This window comes from Lithobates pipiens, unplaced genomic scaffold, assembly GCF_037356315.1.
Source record: "Lithobates pipiens isolate NorthernLeopardFrog02 unplaced genomic scaffold, aLitPip1_a1.2 Scaffold_30, whole genome shotgun sequence".
In the NCBI taxonomy this organism is placed as follows: Eukaryota; Metazoa; Chordata; class Amphibia; order Anura; family Ranidae; genus Lithobates; species Lithobates pipiens.
The window spans coordinates 89,189,097-89,205,884 of record NW_027507791.1 but is presented as its reverse complement, the minus strand read 5'-3'; the positions used below and the strand labels follow the sequence as shown (position 1 = coordinate 89,205,884).

Here is a 16,788-nt window from a genome sequence, read left to right as displayed (position 1 = left end):
CATTCTTTTAACTTCATTGCTGATGTCTTTTCTCCTCGCTTCAGGAATTCTATATGGTTTGAGCTTGACACGTACCCCAGGTTCAGTAACAATATCATGCTGAACTGCTGAAGTCATGCCAGGTAACTCTGAAAATTTCTCTCTATTCCTTATCAGGAACTCTCTAGCTTCCTGTTTTTGGGAACATGAAAAGGTATCTGGAATTGTGACCTCAGGAATCAGAGGGGACTCAGTACCCTTAGGCATTACCGGGATGGACCTCGCAGTTAACGCCAGTCTATCCTTCCAGGGCTTTAACAGGTTTACCTGGTAAACCTGCTCGGGCTTCCTTTTTCCTGGTTGATACACCTTGTAGTTGACTTCCCCAACTCTTTCAATTACTTCAATGGGACCCTGCCACTTAGCCAGGAACTTGTTCTCAACAGTAGGAACCAACACCAGGACCCTGTCACCAGGTGAGAAAACCCGGAGTTGGGCCCGCCTGTTGTATATTCTCTGTTGGGCTGCCTGGGCCTGCAGTAAGTGTTCTTTTACCATTGGAATGATTGTTGCAATCCTCTCCTGCATTTGAGCGACGTGCACAATGACACTTTTATGGGGTGTCTGCTCCCCCTCCCAAGTTTCTTTGGCTATGTCTAAAAGTCCCAGAGGGTGTCTCCCATAAAGCAACTCAAAGGGATAGTACCCCATAGAGGACTGGGGAACCTCCCTGATGGCAAACATTAAGTATGGTATCAGGAAGTCCCAGTTTTTCCCATCCTTGTCAACAACCAAATTTAACATGCTCTTTAACGTCTTATTGAAGCGTTCCACCAAGCCATCCGTTTGAGGATGGTACACTGAGGTTCGCAACTGTGTCACCTTAACCACTTCAGGACCGCCGTATTGCCATTGTACTTCAGCACAATGGCACAGGCAGGCACAATCACGTACATCTAGGTGATTGCCTTCCAGCGGGTGGGGGGTCCGATCGGACCCCCTCCCGCTGTTTACGGCGGTCCGATTCGGTCCAGGAGCGCTCCGTGATGAGGGGATGGCCGTTGGTTTTCGGCCACCCCCTCTGGATCGCTCCTGGCCAATGAGAAGCTTCCTCCCCTGTGTATTGTTTACACAGGAAGGAGGAAGTGATGTCATTCTCCTCGGGGCGGTCTTTTTGACCGGACTACGAGGAGAAGACTAATAGTAAGTGTGCACCAACACTACACTGACATGTAGGTACACACAGGCACACAAACCCCCCCCCGATCGCCCCCCCGCCCCCCCTCCCCCCCAGTCACAGTGTCACTGATTGCATTGATCATTTCTTTACTGATCAATGCATTCAGTGTCAGTTGTGACAGTAAAAACTGTCAGGACAGTTAGTGTTAGGTCCAGGGTAGCCCCCTATCACCCCCCAATAAAGATTTAACCCCCTGATTGCCCCTAGAGTTAACCCTTTCACCCCCTTTTGCCAGTGTCACTAAGCGATCATTTTTCTGATCGCTGCATGTGTCGCTAGGTAGCTAGTTATTTTTTTAGGTTCACCGCCAGGTTTTTATATCGCTAGGTACCCCGATATACTACCCAATAATGGTTTTAACCCCCTGATTGCCGCTAGTTAACCCTTTCACCCCCTTTTGCCAGTGTCACTAAGCGATCGTTTTTCTGATCGCTGCATTAGTGTCGCTACAGTCGCTAGGTAGCTAGTTATTTTTTTAGGTTCACCGCCAGGTTTTTATAGCGCTAGGTACCCCGATATACTACCCAATAATGGTTTTAACCCCCTGATTGCCGCTAGTTAACCCTTTCACCCCCTTTTGCCAGTGTCACTAAGCGATCATTTTTCTGATCACTGCATGTGTCGCTAGGTAGCTAGTTATTTTTTTAGGTTCACCGCCAGATTTTTATATCGCTAGGTACCCCGATATACTACCCAATAATGGTTTTAACCCCCTGATTGCCGCTAGTTAACCCTTTCACCCCCTTTTGCCAGTGTCACTAAGCGATCGTTTTTCTGATCGCTGCATTAGTGTCGCTACAGTCGCTAGGTAGCTAGTTATTTTTTTAGGTTCACCGCCAGGTTTTTATAGCGCTAGGTACCCCGATATACTACCCAATAATGGTTTTAACCCCCTGATTTCCGCTAGTTAACCCTTTCACCCCCTTTTGCCAGTGTCACTAAGCGATAATTTTTCTGAACGCTGCATCAGTGTCGCTAGTGTCGCTAGGTAGCTAGTTATTTTTTTAGGTTCACCGCCAGGTTTTTATAGCGCTAGGTACCCCGATATACTACCCAATAATGGTTTTAACCCCCTGATTGCTGCTAGTTAACCCTTTCACCCCCTTTCACCAGCGATCACAGTATAAGTGTCACTGGTGACGCTGGTTAGCCAGTTAGTTATTTAGGTTCCCCGTCAGGTTTTTATATAGCGCCAGGGACCCCCATATACTACCTAATAAAAATTTGAACCCCCTGATTGCCCCTAGTTAACCCTTTCACCACTGATCACCGTATAAGTGTTACGGGTGACTCTGGTTAGTTTGTTTTTTATAGCATTTTATATTCAAATCCGGAAGGCAGTGCTTGGTTTTCGGGTTCCCGTACGTGGCTAGGCTCCCAAAAAGTCCCCCACATGTGGTATCCCCGTACTCGGGAGAAGCAGCAGAATTTATTTTGGGGTGTAATTTGACTTCTGCCCATAGCATGTGTGAGCAATATATCATTTAGTGACAACTTTGTGCAAAAAAAAAAAAAGTTTGTAATATTCCTGCAACTTTTGGCAAAATATAAAATATTCCATGGACTCAACATGCCTCTCAGTAAATAGCTTGGGGTGTCTACTTTCCAAAATGGGGTCATTTGGGGGGGTTTTGTGCTATTTTGGCATTTTATGGCCTTCGAAACTGTGATAGGTAGTGAGGAGTTAAATCAAAAATTTGCACCCTTAGAAATCCTGAAGGTGGTGATTGGTTTTCGGGGTGCCGTGCGCGACTAGACTCCCAAAAAGTCCCACACATGTGGTATCCCCGTACTCGGGAGAAGCAGCAGAATGTATTTTGGGGTGTCATTTCACATATGCCCATAGCATGTGTGAGCAATATATCATTTAGTGACAACTTGGTGCAAAAAAAAAAAAGTTTGTAATATTCCCGCAACTTGTGGCAAAATATAAAATATTCCATGGACTCAACATGCCTCTCAGTAAATAGCTTGGGGTGTCTACTTTCCAAAATGGGGTCATTTTGGGGGGTTTTGTGCTATTTTGGCATTTTATGGCCTTCGAAACTGTGATAGGTAGTGAGGAGTTAAATCAAAAATTTGCACCCTTAGAAATCCTGAAGGTGGTGATTGGTTTTCGGGGTGCCGTGCGCGACTAGACTCCCAAAAAGTCCCACACATGTGGTATCCCCATACTCGGGAGAAGTAGCGGAATATATTTTGGGGTGCAATTCCACATATAACCATGGCATGTGTGAGCAATATATCATTTAGTGACAACTTTTTGTAAAAAAAAATTTTTTTTTTTTGTCATTATTCAATCCCTTAGGACAAAAAAAATAAATATTCAATGGGCTCAACATACCCATCAGCAATTTCCTTGGGGTGTCTACTTTCCAAAATGGGGTCATTTGGGGGGGATTTGTACTGCCCTGCCATTTTAGCACCTCAAGAAATGAGATCGGCAGTCATAAATTAGAAGCTGTGTAAATTCCAGAAAATGTACTCTAGTTTGTAGACGCTATAACTTTTGCGCAAACCAAAAAATATACGCTTATTGACATTTTTTTTACTAAAGACATGTGGCTGAATAAATTTTGCCCTCAATGTATGACTAAAATTTAGTTTATTCGATTTTTCTTATAACAAAAAGAAGAAAATATCATTTTTTTTCAAAATTTTCGCTCTTTTTCCATTTATATCGCAAAAAAAAAAAATCGCAGAGGCAATCAAATACCATCAAAAGAAAGCTCTATTTGTGGGAAGAAAAGGACGCAAATTTCGTTTGGGTGCAATATTGCATGACCGCGCAATTACCAGTTAAAGCAGCGCAGTGCGAAATTGCAAAAAGACCTCTGGTCCTTAAGGTGTTTATTGGTCCGGAGCTGAAGTGGTTAAACAACTTGCAGAGCTTCCTAGTTATTCGCGACATAAATGGGATGCCCTGGTCTGTAAGGACTTCTTTAGGGATGCCCACCCGACTGAACACCATAAACAGCTCTTTGGCAATGTTTTTAGCAGATGGGGTGCGTAAGGGAACCGCTTCAGGGTAACGGGTAGCATAATCCATGATTACTAGGATATGCTGATGACCCCGGGCAGACTTGGGGAGTGGACCCACAAGGTCCATGGCAATCCTCTCAAAGGGCACTTCAATAATAGGTAATTGCACTAAAGGACTTCGGAAGTGGGGTAGTGGGGCTGACATCTGACACACAGGACAGGATTGACAATAATTCTCAATATCTTTCTGTACCCCGGGCCAGTAAAACCTACGCAACACCCTTTCAGTCGTTTTTTCAACCCCTAAATGGCCTCCTAGCAAGTGCCCATGGGCAAGTTCCAACACCACCCGTCTGTATTGCTTAGGGACCACCAACTGTTCAACCACTTCATCATTCATTTTACATACACGATACAGTAAATCCTCATTGCTGCTGAAATAAGGAAAACAGGGCCTGTCCCCTGGTTCGACAGGTACCTCATTAACCACTGTTACATTTTCCCAGGCCTGGGCAAGGGTCTGGTCTTTTCTTTGCTCGGTACCAACATTTTCTTTGTGCACATTAAGGTCAGAAAACTCCAACGTAGGCTCGGATTCAGCAGACGGCTGTCCAGCCCTACTGGTGGTGGGGACTTCCTCAGACTCCTCCAGTTCTCCTGCCATAACCGATAGAGGAAAACCCGGGGAGCCCTGAGAGGAATCCCCTGTACCCAGTTCTGGCTTTGCCACTGAGTCAGGTACTGCGACCGGGTCAGACGATCCCACAGTTCCCAAAATTTAGGGAATTCCCTACCAATGATGGCCCTGTGCACCAAGTTGGCGACAAGTCCAACCTGATGGGTCACCATACCTAAGCCAGTTTTAAACCGAACAGTGGTTACAGGGTACTCCCTGGTATCCCCATGAATACAGGTCACAGCAATTTTTTTAGCATGACAATTCACAGGTTCAATCATTTCAGCTGTAACCAAAGTCACTAGACTTCCAGAGTCCAGCAAGGCTGTAATAGGCTTATCATTAACAGTCATTTGGCACATTGGTTTTCCCATATTTGGCGCTGCAGCGCATGAAACAGCTGCAAACATAGACTGTCTCCTAATGGGAAAATTCATCTGTCAATGGACAATTTGCTGAAACATGTCCCAGTTCTTGGCAACGAAAACACCTGACGTTTCCCCAGTTTGGTTTGCTGACAGGCAATGGCTTCCCTTGTTTGGGACGCCAAACTTCAGTCCTGGCAAAAAAATTCCTCCCCCCTATTTCCTTGCCATCTTTACCACCCACTTCCCCTGGAACAGTCTTACCGGTTGCCTGGGGAGACCGTGGCTTTGGGTGGAAAGTCCGTGCAGTTGTAGGGGTGGTGACCAGGTTTTCTGCAACAAAGTACCTTTCAACGAGTTCCACCAGGTTGTCCGCCGATTTGGGGTCTCCTTGACTCACCCACCTCTGCAGGGGAATTGGTAGTGACCTCAGGAACTGGTCCATGACCGCACGCTCCACTATTTGTGGCCCAGACAGGGACTCCGGCTGTAGCCATTTCCTCACCAGGTGAATTAGGTCGAACATCTGCGAAAGTGACACCAATTCGTGCCAGGATTTCCAGTTTGACCTTTTCATAGTCTCCCACTTCTGCTGATTCCAAATCATAGTAGGCCTTCTGCGATTCTCCAGAAAGCAGGGGAGCAACCAGTCCTGCCCACTGGGTTTTAGGCCAACCTTCCCTCTCAGCAGTCCGCTCAAACGTTAGCAGAAAGGCCTCTGGATCATCATCTGTAGTCATCTTAGAAAGGAAGCGACCCACATGGATGGCTGAGGAGTTGTCTCCAACATCAACTTTAACAGGTGACCGCTTTGCTAGCATCTCCACAACCTCCATCAAGGTTTTTCTATCCGCTTTGGCATCAGTGGCTAGCTGTTCAAACAGCCTCTGCGAATGCTCCTGTGCAATAGCATTAGCTTGCTGTAGTGCAGCATTTGTTTTCTCCTGTACAGCACTAATCTGTTGCAACAGCACCTTGGTTTGCTCCTGTGCGATAGCATTAGCTTTCTGCTGTGCAGCGTTTGCTTGCTGTTGTGCAGCATTGAGTACAGCGTTTGTTTTCTGCTGTGCAGCATTGGCTTGCCGTAGTTCAGCATTTGTTTGCTGTTGTGTAGCGTTGGATATCATCAATTGTTTTAGGATTTCCTCCATGTTTTAGTCACTCTAGGTACTGGCCTTTTAAGTAGTAACTTACTACAGCTGCCCGCATTCTCCACCATATGTAACCTGGGGGACAGGTAGCAGGTACAAACCTCCCTGGGATGAGTGAGCAGTTTCTCAGGCACAGATACCAAATCCAGGGATGTAGTGACAAACAGTGCTGTGTTTATTTTGATGTTATATACAAGTCCATACACAGGTGCTGTGCAGTGTTCCAGAAAACAAACAAATGAAAAAATAGCAAAACACAAGTCCTAGCTGTGTCTCGGCTCTAACTATACAATAGGCAGGCCCTCACTACCAAGCTGAACAAGCCTACCGCTTGTCAGTCTCTACATAAGCTGCTTAACAGCTTTTACTAACCTTTTCCTCTTCACAAACCAACATGGTCTGTATGTCCCAGGCAGAGAGCAAAGGCTGTCTGCTCAGGTGAGCTTAAATTAGTCTGGGGAAGAGGACTAAGACCCGAACTGGACCATGGATCAGAGATTTCGGAACGTGTACGAGAGGAGCCTGGGAGACATATAAACCCCGAACAGGACTTTTCCTGGCTCTCTCTGGGACGCTCTGCTACAACTCATACATTTGCAATTGCATCAAAGCTCCCCATAGTACAGCAATGTTCAGTCCACAGTACATCAAACCATGTGGCAGAAGGTAAAAATCCAATAGGCTAATGTTTTGAGTGCTTCCTCAGAGGGCTCTGAGGAAGAGGCTAGTCCTCGAAACGCATTGACCTTTTGGATCTTTACCTCCTACTACATGGTTTGATGTACTGTGGACTAAACATTGCTGTACTATGTGATGAACATGTACTATGTACTATGTACTATGTGATGCAATTGCTAATTAGTGAGTATAATACTTATCACTTTTTATAAGAATAATAAAACAATGGTTTTTGGATAACGCACTATGTCAGTGCGCACTTTTCTTTTTTGTGGTCTTTTTCATATATACACTTCACTCTCTTGCGTTCATGTCATACCCTGCCTGTTCCATACCATAGCCTTTACAAGAAAAACATCCCAGCTCAGTACCCACCCCATTACTGTGACGCATTCTCTTACCATATTTTCCTCCTAGATCAGCTTTTCTCAACCTCTTTAACACAAAGAAACTCTTATTAATGATTACTAAATCTACAGGTCATGATGTGATGGTCATTGGGACAAATGCTCCTTACATTTGTGGTCATTGAAAATAATCCCCACTCTTTCAGATAGCTAAAAAGATCTTTGTTGTCAGGGGTTACTTAACTGAGTCAGCTGAATTGCTCAAGGAACCTCTAGAGCACTGATTCCCAACCCTAGGGTTTCTTCAAAGGTTGCTAGGGGTTACTTCAAATGCAATTTCTGCTTCTCGGATAAGTTCCCACTAACTCCATTGGTCCATTTTAGCTATCTGTAAGGAGGTAATTCTTCCCAATGACCACAAGTGTAAGGACCATTCTTAACACTGACCATCACACTATTGTATCATGAGTTGTAGATTTCAAATTTTTAGCAGGGGTACCCTGAGACCGGAAAACTATTTCAAAGGTTGAAAAGGCTGAGAAAGGCTGCTCTAGAAGAACTCTGGTTGAGAAAGGCTGCTCTAGATATAACTGGTAGTGTGTGGGCTTGTGTATATCTTTTTTATTATTATTATTATTGTTATTTCCACTCATTTTGATGTTCTCAATAGATGCCTCTTGGACTGAAGCCAACATGCAATATGTACAAAACCACCTCGTCTTCTATATGGAAGAAAGGAAACCAGGGGGAAAATCTCTGCAATAGATGCACTGAAAATACCAGTGGAGGGGGCAGCACTGGTGCCAGCAGTTCCAGCTTTGCCAGCGCCTTCACCTCCCAACAGAATAATGGGGGCAGCACTAAACAGGTGTGCCATTTTATAAATACAATTGTCGGGTTGGGTACTGACCACTAATGTCTGTTTTTGCATTATCCTGTCAAATATGATTTTACCACTGTATTAGCTACTGGGATAGATCAGGCATTGAAGCTGAACTACTGTTTTAGCATACAAGTTTTGCAAAAACTTAAAATAAATAAATAAATAATATATATATATATATATATATATATATATATATATATATATATATATATATATATATATATATATGAATGACCATTTGTGAACTGACACTCAGTCCTGTACAGCATGAAAAGCCCTTTATTTTTCTGTCCTAGCATTGAGCTGCATGCAGGCAATGACCAAAGTCCCCTGCTTTGCTCTGAAACGCAAGTCTAGGTGAGGAAACTTGTGCTGAGGGCCGAGGCAATTATTCAGCTCTGTCAACATTCAATTCAATTTGAGGGCAACTGTGTGTGTAAACACAGTTTCTGGTTCTCTGAGGAGAGAAGTGACAGATCATCTGTTCATGTATGAACAGCGATCTATCTCTTCCCCTACACAGTCCATTCCGCCCTTCAGTTAGAACACACACTAGGGAACACAATAACCCCTTGATCGCCCCTAGTGTTAACCTCTTCCCTGCCAGTGACATTTTTACAGTAATCAATGCATTTTTTTATAGCACTGATCGCTGTAAAAATGCCAATGGTCCCAAAAATGTGTCAAAATTGTCCGACGTGTCCGCCATAATGTCACAGTCCTGATAAAAATTTCAGATCGCCGACATTACTAGTAAAAAAAAAAGAATAATAAAAATGTCATAAATCTATCCCCTATTTTGTAGACGCTCTAACTTTTGCGCAAACCAATCAATATACGCTTATTGCGTTTTTTTTTAGTTTTTTTATACCAAAAATATGTAGAAGAATACATATCGGCCTAAACTGAGGAAAAAAATAGTTTTTTATAGATTTTTGGAGGATATTTATTATTGCAAAAAGTAAAAAATATATACTTTTTTCACTTTTTGTTTATAGTGCAAAAAAACAAACAAACACAGAAGTGATCAAATACCACCAAAAGAAAGCTCTATTTGTGGGGAAAAAAAGGCGAATTTTGTTTAGGTGCAATGTCGCACAACCATGCAATTGTCAGTTAACGCGATGCAGTGCCGAATCGCAAAAAGTGCTCTGGTCATGAAGGGGGTAAAATCTTCCACGGCGGAAGCGGTTAAGGTGCCCATCTAATCGTTTTTTTTTTTAATTTTTGATGCTCCCTGCTGATACCACTGCTTGTTGAAGAGAATTCCACATCCTTACTGCTCTGACAGTAAAGAATACTCTATGCAGTTTAAGGTTAAACCGTATATGAATATGGGGAGCCTTCATGTAGCTCAACACTAGAACAGAAAAGTAAATAACGGTCTCTTCGCACTGTACAGAGTTAAGTAAATGCATAAACGATTTCTAAAGCCCGATTAATAAGATACCTAGATGGGGATTATTGTAAACACTCCAATTTTCATCCTCCCAGTTGCACAGGGCGTCTAAGTATGACTGACTGCAGTCCAGTAGCCACCCATTAGACCCAGTGCACTCAGTAATCAGCTCTCAATACCAGACCTGCCCTTGCCTTTGCTTCTCTAGGTGAGTACACTTGAGGGATGAGGTAGTTATTCAGCTCTGTCAGCATGCAGTAAGAAGCATTGTATCGCAAAATATATTTTACGTAGAGCTGTACAATTAATCGTCAAGAATCGTTATTGCGATCTTGACTAAAGTGTTTCACAATTATTTCTATGCAAATAATTCTCTGCTCTTCTGAAGTCACAGCCATCAAAAGAAAGGAAGAGAAAAACTGGCCAGTCAACAGACTCACAACATTCTTTAGCAGTTGAACTTAAGTATAAACATTGTAACAATTTGTCAATGTGAGTGAAAAAAGTTTAACCACTTAAAGTGGTTGTAAACCCTTACAAACCACTTTGACCTACAGGTAAGCCTAGATTAAGGCTTACCTGTAGGTCAAAGAAATATCTCCTAAACCCACACGGTTTAGGAGATATTTGCCTAAAGACAGGCACCGCTGTCTACAGCACATGCCCTGTAGACAGCGGCGTGCAGGCGCTCTGAGCACGCCGCAGTTAACGGCGATATGCCGCGAGAATATGGAAGAAGATGGAAGCTCCGGACTACAGGGGACAGCGGTGAGTATGTGTCAGGTAAGTGACACATAATGGACTACTATGCGATACATAGTAGTCCATTATGCTTTACCTTTGCAGGGAATCAAAGAGGAAGTAAACCCATCAGGGTTTACTTCCTCTTTAAACACTAAACCTTAATCTGACATTTGTTGGTTTCAAGTTAAAATATATATATATTTTGATAGAAAATTACTTAGAACCCCCAAACATTATATATATTTTTTATTCAGAGGGTAAAAAATAGTGTAGCGCTTCTACAATGGTGAATGTGATAAATACGCACATAAGCAAAAAATTGTGTATATAGAAAATGGTCACATGGGGAAGTCCATAATCATATGAAACAAAAGTCCAATACGAATGGATAAACAATTTCGTGATGTAACTGGTACAGGGATGATTAGACCGCTTCAAGAGAAGTAGAGGACTTGCTAATCAGATATGCCCATGTAAATCAGCTTGTCTGTAGACATTAGAAAGATAGATGAATACTCTTACCAACTGTGTTGGACTCACACGGTCGTATACGGTTGAGTCTAGAAGGCTTGGGGTCCTGACCTAGGACCAAAGAGTGGATCGATGAGGGTCCGGCAGAGTGATGAGGAAACTCCAAGCAGCAGTGAACCATGCGATGTATCTCACGGATGTAGCGTCAGGGTGGTTTCTCATCCAGCTCAGACGTGACACGATCAACACAGGTGACCCCGAAATTGGGATGGAGGATATTGTGGGTTTTAAGCCAAAAAAAGAAAAGGAAAAAGAAAAAGAAAGCTCCACATGGTGCGGGTCAGACGGTCTTAAACGGCAAATTTATTTAAAAGTCAAAAAATGTAATAAAAATTTATGACTTAGTGATCACATAAAGGCTGAGTAAAAATAGAAATAAAAGCAATGTGGGGTGCCAACAGCTAGCCCGACGCGTTTCGACATAAATGTCTTCGACAGGGGCATGGTGGGACCCACCACATTGCTAACAAATTTATGGAGTTTCTGAGACAGCTCCGCCTACAAAAAGAGGCGGGGACTTTGGTCTGAGACAACCCCTTACAAATAAAATAAACAAACATGAGAAAGGCTTATTCCGACATAGTATGCAGATTCATATAACCAATCTATTATCAATATGGGATAGTGCCCTTTCATATAGGTGCTCAAGTTAAATTTGACAACAAAAAAGGTATAACAATGACAGTAAGCGTATCTCACGCATTGGTCCCATCTGTATTTCCCTTATCATCTGTATCCAGAGGGGACCAGCGCGTGAACAATACACACACGGTGCTACATCAAACGCATAAACATGGCTGCCACACATATAGTATTACCACAACATATGCTGGGTTTCAAATCTGTCCCCCAGAGTGGTTTACTCACAGTTGTGTTCTATCAGGATAAGTCTATATGTATCAGGATGGCGGTGGCTGATGATAATCTGCTGTTATATATGGTCAAAAACATACTGGCGATATGCAGTTGAAACGGAATGTATATATGTTGCCATAGCAACCAATGCTGTGTGGAATATGCATTGACTAAATTCCGGTCGTATGACGAAATTACGTCGTGACGTTTAAAACGTTTGTAATGCCCCAACCAATCGCTGGTCCGCGCGTTACATCGCCGTGAGGGGAGGTGCTAGTAGGGACGTACGTCCCTCACACCACGAGGCCCAGACGCACCAAAATAACACGTGGCGCGTCTCCCTCACTTGGCATGTAACCAGGGAGGAGGGGCGTGCAGACTTGGCGCCCTACGGCCGCGTGTTGCACGCCTCCCATCCCACGGCGTGACGTGCGGCGTCGTTTCTCCGTTCAGAACATGTGACGTAACCACGTCAGATCAAGGCATGTTGCGGCGTCGTCCCTCCGTTCGAAGTGAATGGAGCGTGTGACGTAACCACGCCATACCAGAACACATGTCCGGTCTAGTCGGAACCATGGCAATCAGTCCCCCGACTGTATGGGAACCGTCGCCATGGGGAGAGAGACGCCGTGAGGACAAATTATCACAAATTCTACACTGAAATTCACATACCAGACATTTAAGTGAATAGTCTCAAACATGGAGAATAAAAATAAAACATTGTAAAATATGGACGTCAAGAGTACATGCGCCCCAAAGTGGGCAAAGATAAATTGGCACAAAATGGGGCATGCATGACAAGGACGCACACTATACATAATAGAAAAGTAAAAAATATATAATAATATATATGTATCCCATAACGACACTGCATTTATCCTGGATCACATCTGGCTCAGGGGAAGAATGCAATGCTGCACATGGGCATACGTATATATAGTGTGAAGTTGGGCAGAAATTCAAACGCATATGTAAGAGACTGTGGAATGAGTCTATAAGTTTGGGTGTGGGAAAACATAAAAAACCAAGTTAAGGTAGAATCAGTAGGAAACACAGTGTGCTCACATGAACTCAATAAGAGTAAAACACATACCAAAAGTATGTGAGACATGTTCAAAAGAAAAATGTCTCTCACATAGTTAAATAATGGCGATATCTATAAGGGAATGGTATACTAAAAAATGAAAATAATATAAAAATAATGGTGGGGTGGGGAATTAATAACCCAACCCCAGTGTATTAGGCCTGATTAATAAAGCTGTTGATGTCCCAGTCTGTATTCATGCCATGGGGGGAGTAGCACCTCAATTCGTAAATCCAAAACGTCTCGAGGCGAGAAACCCCCCGTAGGCAGGAATCCCCCCTCCAGCTTGGAACAAATTTGTCTATGATCTGGAACCGTGTGCCTGTAGGGTCTCTATTATGTTGTTCAAGGTAGTGTCTCGGGACTGTGTGTTTATCACAGCCTTTTTTGATTTTACTAAGGTAAATGTTCTCTAATAATCGAATGGTGTCACCAGTATCCTGTAAATAAGATGGTACACTTCTTACTAAGGGCTGGAGATAGGAATCTATATATTTCCCTATTCTCGAAGTAATGGAATTTATACCACTAACAATCGGACGACCTGGTGGATTCACAAGGTCCTTATGTATTACATAAGGACCTTGTGAATCCACCAGGTCGTCCGATTGTTAGATCAAAGGTGTTGCCATGGGGGCAAAATATGCACCCAGTCTGGCCAATTTGTTTATGGCCCAATGGGAGGAGGATGTCGTCTATGCCCTGGACAGGCCTGAACTGGTACTGTGGGCAAGATACATAGACGACATCCTCCTCCTGTGGAGAGACAGTCGGTCGTCTCTAGATACCTTCATGGCAACCCTTAACAACAACGATCGCGGTATTAATTTGACCTTTGAAGCCAGCACTACTAACATACATTTTCTGGATTTGGAAATCACAGTAGTGCAGAAACACCTAGTCTTGAGAACTTTCTTTAAACCAACTGACAGGAACGGATACATTCCTGTAGACAGCTGTCACCACCATCAATGGCTGAAATCCGTTCCACGTGGCCAATTCCTCAGACTGAGGCGCAACTGCACTAATGTTAGTGATTTCATTTCCCAATCCTATACCATCCGCAAGAGGTTTATAGACAAGGGTTATGACCCATGCGTTCTAGGTGCTGATATCAAAACAGCCTTACAGACCGATAGGACGTCCCTTGTCCAAAAGAAATCTAAAATAAAAACGAATGACAAATTTAAGTGGTCATTCTTCACCACTTTCTCTACACAACATAAGGAGATAAAGAAAATTATCAACAGACACTGGAAGATATTATGCAGTGACAAAATTTTAGGAGGAACAATCCCTGAGAAAGCTGGAATTATCTATAGGGGAGCTCGCTCGATACAAAGTGACGTCTCCCCCAATGTAGTAGACATCCCTAGACCTATCCAGTTTTTCCCACAGAGCAAAGGATATTTCCCCTGTAGAAAATGTAATGTGTGCATACACAATATGCTGGGTAAACGGAGGAGTGATTCCTTCACTTCTACGGCTACCCAACGTACGTACCCTATGAAACACTTCACCACCTGTACCACTAGATACATAGTTTATCTGATAACATGCCCTTGCAATGAGCAATATGTCGGGCGTACAATTCGTAATTTTTCAATCAGAGTCAATGAACACCTTAGTAAAATCAAAAAAGGCTGTGATAAACACACAGTCCCGAGACACTACCTTGAACAACATAATAGAGACCCTACAGGCACACGGTTCCAGATCATAGACAAATTTGTTCCAAGCTGGAGGGGGGATTCCTGCCTACGGGGGGTGTCTCGCCTCGAGACGTTTTGGATTTACGAATTGAGGTGCTACTCCCCCCATGGCATGAATACAGACTGGGACATCAACAGCTTTATTAATCAGGCCTAATACACTGGGGTTGGGTTATTAATTCCCCACCCCACCATTATTTTTATTTTATTTTCATTTTTTAGTATACCATTCCCTTATAGATATCGCCATTATTTAACTATGTGAGAGACATTTTTCTTTTGAACATGTCTCACATACTTTTGGTATGTTTTTTACTCTTATTGAGTTCATGTGAGCACACTGTGTTTCCTACTGATTCTACCTTAACTTGGTTTTTTATGTTTTCCCACACCCAAACTTATAGACTCATTCCACAGTCTCTTACATATGCGTTTGAATTTCTGCCCAACTTCACACTATATATACGTATGCCCATGTGCAGCATTGCATTCTTCCCCTGAGCCAGATGTGATCCAGGATAAATGCAGTGTCGTTATGGGATACATATATATTATTATATATTTTTTACTTTTCTATTATGTATAGTGTGCGTCCTTGTCATGCATGCCCCATTTTGTGCCAATTTATCTTTGCCCACTTTTGGGCGCATGTACTCTTGACGTCCATATTTTACAATGTTTTATTTTTATTCTCCATGTTTGAGACTATTCACTTAAATATCTGGTATGTGAATTTCAGTGTAGAATTTGTGATAATTTGTCCTCACGGCGTCTCTCTCCCCATGGCGACGGTTCCCATACAGTCGGGGGACTGGTTGCCATGGTTCCGACTAGACCGGACATGTGTTCTGGTATGGCGTGGTTACGTCACACGCTCCGTTCACTTCGAACGGAGGGACGACGCCGCAACATGCCTTGATCTGACGTGGTTACGTCACATGTTCTGAACGGAGAAACGACGCCGCACGTCACGCCGTGGGATGGGAGGCGTGCAACACGCGGCCGTAGGGCGCCAAGTCTGCATGCCCCTCCTCCCTGGTTACATGCCAAGTGAGGGAGACGCGCCACGTGTTATTTTGGTGCGTCTGGGCCTCGTGGTGTGAGGGACGTACGTCCCTACTAGCACCTCCCCTCACGGCGATGTAACGCGCGGACCAGCGATTGGTTGGGGCATTACAAACGTTTTAAACGTCACGACGTAATTTCGTCATACGACCGGAATTAAGTCAATGCATATTCCACACAGCATTGGTTGCTATGGCAACATATATACATTCCGTTTCAACTGCATATCGCCAGTATGTTTTTGACCATATATAACAGCAGATTATCATCAGCCACCGCCATCCTGATACATATAGACTTATCCTGATAGAACACAACTGTGAGTAAACCACTCTGGGGGACAGATTTGAAACCCAGCATATGTGGTGGTAATACTATATGTGTGGCAGCCATGTTTATGCGTTTGATGTAGCACCGTGTGTGTATTGTTCACGCGCTGGTCCCCTCTGGATACAGATGATAAGGGAAATACAGATGGGACCAATGCGTGAGATACGCTTACTGTCATTGTTATACCTTTTTTGTTGTCAAATTTAACTTGAGCACCTATATGAAAGGGCACTATCCCATATTGATAATAGATTGGTTATATGAATCTGCATACTATGTCGGAATAAGCCTTTCTCATGTTTGTTTATTTTATTTGTAAGGGGTTGTCTCAGACCAAAGTCCCCGCCTCTTTTTGTAGGCGGAGCTGTCTCAGAAACTCCATAAATTTGTTAGCAATGTGGTGGGTCCCACCATGCCCCTGTCGAAGGGCGTCGGGCTAGCTGTTGGCACCCCACATTGCTTTTATTTCTATTTTTACTCAGCCTTTATGTGATCACTAAGTCATAAATTTTTATTATATTTTTTGACTTTTAAATAAATTTGCCGTTTAAGACCGTCTGACCCGCACCATGTGGAGCTTTCTTTTTCTTTTTCCTTTTCTTTTTTTGGCTTAAAACCCACAATATCCTCCATCCCAATTTCGGGGTCACCTGTGTTGATCGTGTCACGTCTGAGCTGGATGAGAAACCACCCTGACGCTACATCCGTGAGATACATCGCATGGTTCACTGCTGCTTGGAGTTTCCTCATCACTCTGCCGGACC

General features: G+C 43.4%; 1 pseudogene; it reads left to right on the top strand.

The window, feature by feature from the left end:
• The first annotated feature begins 8,088 nt into the window (after positions 1-8,088).
• Positions 8,089-16,788, top strand: part of LOC143942227 (GATA zinc finger domain-containing protein 1-like) — a 46,883-nt pseudogene continuing 38,183 nt past the window's right edge.